A 7,500-nucleotide genomic window follows, 5' to 3' on the forward strand; every position below is an offset into this window, starting at 1 on the left:
CACGAGCGCCTGTGGAGGAACGGCCGGATACAACGTGGGGATTGCCCGCCCTCCAGTCGTTTCAAGAGACCTCTGCCCCGGCCTCTGACCGAGTTGCACAAACCTGGGTGTGCTCAGGCAAGGGTCAGACCACATCCTTCATGGCAACACCCAAAGGGAACCAAGGCCACTCGCGTCTCTCGCCTTTCATTTTGGACACGAGCGCCTGTGGAGGGACGGCCGGATTCAACGTGGGGATTGCCCGCCCTCCAATCGTTCCAGGAGACCTCTGCCCCGGCCTCTGACTGAGTTGCACAAACCTTGGTGTGCTCAGGCAAGGGTCAGACCACATCCTTCCTGGCAACACCCAAGGCAAGCAAGGCCACTCGCGTCTCTCGCCTTTCATTTTCGACACGAGCGCCTGTGGAGGGACGGCCGGATTCAACGTGGGGATTGCCCGCCCTCCAATCGTTCCAAGAGACCTCTGCCCCGGCCTCTGACTGAGTTGCACAAACCTTGGTGTGCTCAGGCAAGGGTCAGACCACATCCTTCCTGGCAACACCCAAAGGGAACCAAGGCCACTCGCGTCTCTCGCCTTTCATTTTGGACACGAGCGCCTGTGGAGGGACGGCCGGATTCAACGTGGGGATTGCCCGCCCTCCAGTCGTTTCAAGAGACCTCTGCCCCGGCCTCTGAACGGAGTTGCACAAACCTTGGTGTGCTCAGGCAAGGGGCAGCCCTCATCCTTCCTGGCAACACCCAAGGCAAGCAAGGCCACTCGCGTCTCTCGCCTTTCATTTTCGACACGAGCGCCTGTGGAGGGACGGCCGGATACAACGTGGGGATTGCCCGCCCTCCAATCGTTCCAAGAGACCTCTGCCCCGGCCTCTGACTGAGTTGCACAAACCTTGGTGTGCTCAGGCAAGGGTCAGACCACATCCTTCCTGGCAACACCCATGGGAACCAAGGCCACTCGCGTCTCTCGCCTTTCATTTTCGACACGAGCGCCTGTGGAGGGACGGCCGGATACAACGTGGGGATTGCCCGCCCTCCAGTCGTTTCAAGAAACCTCTGCCCCCGGCCTCTGACTGAGTTGCACAAACCTTGGTGTGCTCAGGCAAGGGTCAGACCACATCCTTCCTGGCAACACACAAGGGAAGCAAGGCCACTCGCCTCTCTCGCCTTCAATTTCGGCACGAGCGCCTGTGGAGGGACGGCCGGATTCAACGTGGGGATTGCCCGCCCTCCAGTCGTTTCAAGAGACCTCTGCCCCCGGCCTCTGACTGAGTTGCACAAACCTTGGTGTGCTCAGGCAAGGGTCAGACCACATCCTTCCTGGCAACACACAAGGGAAGCAAGGCCACTCGCCTCTCTCGCCTTCAATTTCGGCACGAGCGCCTGTGGAGGGACGGCCGGATTCAACGTGGGGATTGCCCGCCCTCCAGTCGTTTCAAGAGACCTCTGCCCCGGCCTCTGACCGAGTTGCAAAAACCTGGGTGTGCTCAGGCAAGGGTCAGCCCGCATCCTTCCTGGCAACACCCAAAGGGAACCAAGGCCACTCACGTCTCTCTCGCCTTTCATTTTCGACACGAGCGCCTGTGGAGGGACGTCCGGATTCAACGTGGGGATGGCCCGTCCTCCAATCGTGTCAAGAGACCTCCGCCTTCGGCCTCTGACCGACTTGCACAAACCTGGGTGACGAGCACCGCAGGGCGGCAGAGCCGTCGCACTTGGCCGGGTGGCAGCGGGAAGGACCAGCCTATTCACAATAGCGGCCACCCACTCCCAGAGCCGGTCGTGCGGCACCCGAGGCCGACCCTCGACTCGTAAGGGGCTTTAACGTGTGCTCAGGCAAGGGTCAGCCCACACCCTTCCTGGCGGCACCCAAGGGATCCAGGCCACTCGCGTCTCTCGCCTTCGTTTTGGACACGAGCGCCTGTGGACGGACGGCCGGAGTCAACGTGGGGATGGCCCGTCCTCCAATCGTGTCAAGAGACCCCCCGCACCGGCCTCTGACCGAGTTCCCCAAACCTGGGTGACGAGCAGCGCAGGGCGGCAGAGCCGTCGCACTTGGCCGGATGGCAGCGGGAAGGACCAGCCTATTCACAATAGCGGCCACCCACTCCCAGAGCCGGTCGTGCGGCGCCCGAGGCCGACCCTCGACTCGTAAGAGGCTTTACAGTGTGCTCAGGCAAGGGCCAGCCTACACCCTTCCTGGCGGCACCCAAGGGATCCAGGCCACTCGCGTCTCTCGCCTTCATTTTGGACACGAGCGCCTGTGGACGGACGGCCGGAGTCAACGTGGGGGTGGCCCGTCCTCCAATCGTGTCAAGAGACCCCCGCACCGGCCTCTGACCGAGTTCCCCAAACCTGGGTGACGAGCACCGCAGGGCGGCAGCGCCGTCGCACTTGGCCGGATGGCAGCGGGAAGGACCAGCCTATACACAATAGCGGCCACCCACTCCCAGAGCCGGTCGTGCGGCGCCCGAGGCCGTGCCTCGACTCGTAAGGGGCTTTAACGTGTGCTCAGGCAAGGGTCAGCCCACACCCTTCCTGGCGGCACCCTAGGGATCCAGGCCACTCGCGTCTCTCGCCTTCATTTTGGACACGAGCGCCTGTGGAGGGACGGCCGGAGTCAACGTGGGGATGGCCCGTCCTCCAATCGTGTCAAGAGACCCCCCGCACCGGCCTCTGACCGAGTTCCCCAAACCTGGGTGACGAGCAGCGCAGGGCGGCAGAGCCGTCGCACTTGGCCGGATGGCAGCAGGAAGGACCAGCCTATTCACAATAGCGGCCACCCACTCCCAGAGCCGGTCGTTCGGCGCCCGAGGCCGGCCCTCGACTCGTAAGAGGCTTTAACGTGTGCTCAGGCAAGGGTCAGCCCACACCCTTCCTGGCGGCACCCAAGGGATCCAGGCCACTCGCGTCTCTCGCCTTCATTTTGGACACGAGCACCTGTGGAGGGACGGCCGGAGTCAACGTGGGGATGGCCCGTCCTCCAATCGTGTCAAGAGACCCCCCGCCACGGCCTCTGACCGAGTTCCCCAAACCTGGGTGACGAGCAGCGCAGGGCGGCAGAGCCGTCGCACTTGGCCGGATGGCAGCAGGAAGGACCAGCCTATTCACAATAGCGGCCACCCACTCCCAGAGCCGGTCGTGCGGCGCCCGAGGCCGGCCCTCGACTCGTAAGAGGCTTTACGGAGTGCTCAGGCAAGGGTCAGCCCGCACCCTTCCTGGCAGCACCCAAGGGAACCAGGCCACTCGCGTCTCTCGCCTTCATTTTGGACACGAGCGCCTGTGGAGGGACGGCCGGAGTCAACGTGGGGATGGCCCGTCCTCCAATCGTGTCAAGAGACCCCCCGCCACAGCCTCTGACCGAGTTCCCCAAACCTGGGTGACGAGCACCGCAGGGCGGCAGAGCCGTCGCACTTGGCCGGGTGGCAGCGGGAAGGACCAGCCTATTCACAATAGCGGCCACCCACTCCCAGAGCCGGTCGTGCGGCGCCCGAGGCCGGCCCTCGACTCGTAAGAGGCTTTAGGGAGTGCTCAGGCAAGGGTCAGCCCGCATCCTTCCTGGCAGCACCCAAGGGAACCAGGCCACTCGCGTCTCTCGCCTTCATTTTGGACACGAGCGCCTGTGGAGGGACGGCCGGAGTCAACGTGGGGATTGCCCGCCCTCCAATCGTGTCAAGAGACCTCCACACAGGTCTCTGACCGACTCTTAGAACAGACAGGGAGAGTTTGGCAATTCTGTCAAAAAATTGACAAAGTGTCAAAAATTCGACTTCCAAGAGCTCTCCAGCATGCACTCATACCCGCCATTAGAGTGCTATGCCCGTGGAACCGTTTTTCGGATGCCTTTCAAAAAGGTCCCGCGCCGCCATTTTGTTCTAAAAATCGTGTTCCCAGAAATCTCCGGGTACCCCGCCAACCTCACTGTGTAACAAATGCAAGTGGCACTGAATGGGTCTGAATTTCAAATTTGACTGCATCGCTCTGGAACTCGATCCCCGCAAAACCGTTTGGATTTTTCCCGCTCGGGACTTCCGCGACAGACAAAGTTAAAGTTTTCGGGCTGCAGACACAAAATGACAGTTGGCCATTTGCCGGGCTCAATTCACACAGTTCCTGCGGCACTTCGGAACACATGTTCGGCGCGAGTTTGTGAATCTTTCCCGATGCTTCGGCACTTTCCTCCGCTGACACTTAGAATATTTTTCACACTTTGCTGAAAAATTTTCTAAGTGTTTTTTCCTAAGTTTTTCTGGTTACTGATTTATTATTTTTGATCATTTTTCTAAGTTTTTCTGGTTACTCATTTCTCATTTTCGGGCATTTTTCTAAGTTTTTCTAGTTACTGATTTCTTCTTTTTGGGCATTTTTCTAAGTTTTTCTGGTTACTCATTTCTTCTTTTTGGGCATTTTTCTAAGTTTTTCTGGTTACTCATTTCTCATTTTCGGGCATTTTTCTAAGTTTTTCTAGTTACTGATTTCTTCTTTTTGGGCATTTTTCTAAGTTTTTCTGGTTACTCATTTCTTCTTTTTGGGCATTTTTCTAAGTTTTTCTGGTTACTCACTTCTTCTTTTTGGGCATTTTTCTAAGTTTTTCTGGTTACTCATTTCTCATTTTCGGGCATTTTTCTAAGTTTTTCTAGTTACTGATTTCTTCTTTTTGGGCATTTTTCTAAGTTTTTCTGGTTACTCATTTCTTCTTTTTGGGCATTTTTCTAAGTTTTTCTGGTTACTCATTTCTTCTTTTTGGGCATTTTTCTAAGTTTTTCTGGTTACTCATTTCTCATTTTCGGGCATTTTTCTAAGTTTTTCTAGTTACTGATTTCTTCTTTTTGGGCATTTTTCTAAGTTTTTCTAGTTACTCATTTCTTCTTTTTGGGCATTTTTCTAAGTTTTTCTGGTTACTCATTTCTCATTTTCGGGCATTTTTCTAAGTTTTTCTAGTTACTGATTTCTTCTTTTTGGGCATTTTTCTAAGTTTTTCTGGTTACTCATTTCTTCTTTTTCGGCATTTTTCTAAGTTTTTCTGGTTACTCATTTCTTCTTTTTGGGCATTTTTCTAAGTTTTTCTGGTTACTCATTTCTCATTTTCGGGCATTTTTCTAAGTTTTTCTAGTTACTGATTTCTTCTTTTTGGGCATTTTTCTAAGTTTTTCTGGTTACTCATTTCTTATTTTTGGGCATTTTTCTAAGTTTTTCTAGTTACTGATTTCTTCTTTTTGGGCATTTTTCTAAGTTTTTCTGGTTACTCATTTCTCATTTTCGGGCATTTTTCTAAGTTTTTCTGGTTACTCATTTCTCATTTTCGGGCATTTTTCTAAGTTTTTCTGGTTACTCATTTCTCGTTTTCGGGCATTTTTCTAAGTTTTTCTGGTTACTGGTTTCTTCTTTTTGGGCATTTTTTCTAAGTTTTTCTGGTTACTGATTTCCCAACGTTGGAAATGCATGAAACTCGGCCTGAACACGGTGGCAGGGTCCGCTCTCGAAGGCGAGACCTTCGGCAGAACCACCGGGTCAAATCCGGCTGGGCTAGCCGGCCTCGAGCACTCAAAGTCGGCACGAGCAGTCAAGTTCGCTCCCATCACAGTCTGGACCCTAAAAAAGTCTAAGTGTCACTGGTGACTGATTTGTACTGACTGAATAAAATTCTAAGTGTCGTTGGTTACTGATTTGTAACCACCGGGTCAAATCCGGCCGGGCTAGCCGGCCTCGAGCACTCAAAGTCGGTATGAGCAGTCAAGTTCGCTCCCATCACAGTCTGGACCCTAAAAAATTCTAAGTGTCACTGGTTACTGATTTGTACTGACTCAAAAAAATTCTAAGTGTCGATGGTTACTGATTTGTACTGACTGAAATAAATTCTAAGTGACGTTGTTTACTGATTTGTAACCACCGGGTCAAATCCGGCCGGGCTAGCCGGCCTCGAGCACTCAAAGTCGGTATGAGCAGTCAAGTTCGCTCCCATCACAGTTTGGACCACTTGCCGACTTGGGAAATGCACGAAAATCGGCCCGAACGCGGGGGCCGGTCCGCTCTCAAAGTCGAGACCTTCGGCTGAACCACCGGGTCAAATCCGGCTGGGCTAGCCGGCCCCGAGCACGCAAAACCGGTATGAGCAGTCAAGTTCGCTCCCATCACAGTTTGGATCCTAAAAAATTCTAAGTGTCACTGGTTACTGATTTGTACTGACTGAATAAAATTCTAAGTGTCGATGGTTACTGATTTGTACTGACTGAAATAAATTCTAAGTGACGTTGTTTACTGATTTGTAACCACCGGGTCAAATCCGGCCGGGCTAGCCGGCCTCGAGCACTCAAAGTCGGTATGAGCAGTCAAGTTCGCTCCCATCACAGTCTGGACCCTAAAAAATCTAAGTGTCACTGGTTACTGATTTGTACTGAGCCTAAAAAATTCTAAGTGTCACTGGTTACTGATTTGTACTGACTCTAAAAAATTCTAAGTGTCGTTGGTTACTGATTTGTACTGACTGGAAAAAATTCTAAGTGTCACTGGTTACTGATTTGTACTGCCTCAAAAAAAATCTAAGTGTCACTGGTTACTGATTTGTACTGACTCAAAAAAATTCTAAGTGTCACTGGTTACTGATTTGTACTGACTGGAAAAAATTCTAAGTGTCGTTGGTTACTGATTTGTACTGCATCAAAAAAATTCTAAGTGTCACTGGTTACTGATTTGTACTGACTGAACAAAATTCTAAGTGTCACTGGTTACTGATTTGTAACCACCGGGTCAAATCCGGCCGGGCTAGCCGGCCTCGAGCACTCAAAGTCGGTATGAGCAGTCAAGTTCGCTCCCATCACAGTTTGGACCCTAAAAAAAGTCTAAGTGTCACTGGTTACTGATTTGTACTGAGCCTAAAAAATTCTAAGTGTCACTGGTTACTGATTTGTACTGACTCTAAAAAATTCTAAGTGTCGTTGGTTACTGATTTGTAACCACCGGGTCAAATCCGGCCGGGCTAGCCGGCCTCGAGCACTCAAAGTCGGTATGAGCAGTCAGGTTCGCTCCCATCACAGTTTGGACCACTTGCCGACTTGGGAAATGCACGAAAATCGGCCCCAACGCGGGGGCCGGTCCGCTCTCAAAGTCGAGACCTTCGGCTGAACCACCGGGTCAAATCCGGCCGGGCTAGCCGCCCCCGAGCGCTCAAAGTCGGTATGAGCAGTCAAGTTCGGTCCCATCACAGTCTGGACCACTTGCCGACGTTGGAAATGCACGAAATTCACCCTGAACGCGGGGGCCGGTCCGCTCCCGAAGGCGGGACACTCACCCTAAGCCTGGCCCCACCGCCGGCCAACACACCCTTCAAAATCACACCCATCCGACAATGCTACTCAAAAAGGATCCAAATTCAGAAACACCCCCTTCAAAAGGCACTCCGTCCCCGGCCACACTACCGGGGCATGCTCCCCTGGGCGATAATTAAGCCCCCACGACTAATTGAAGCCAACCACAGCCGCAACTCGAAAGGAGAAGTCAGTAACCAAT

The sequence above is a fragment of the Chiloscyllium plagiosum genome, unplaced genomic scaffold (assembly GCF_037043375.1).
Source record: "Chiloscyllium plagiosum isolate Xiang-an unplaced genomic scaffold, Cpla_swu_hap1 HiC_scaffold_202, whole genome shotgun sequence".
Taxonomy (NCBI): domain Eukaryota; kingdom Metazoa; phylum Chordata; class Chondrichthyes; order Orectolobiformes; family Hemiscylliidae; genus Chiloscyllium; species Chiloscyllium plagiosum.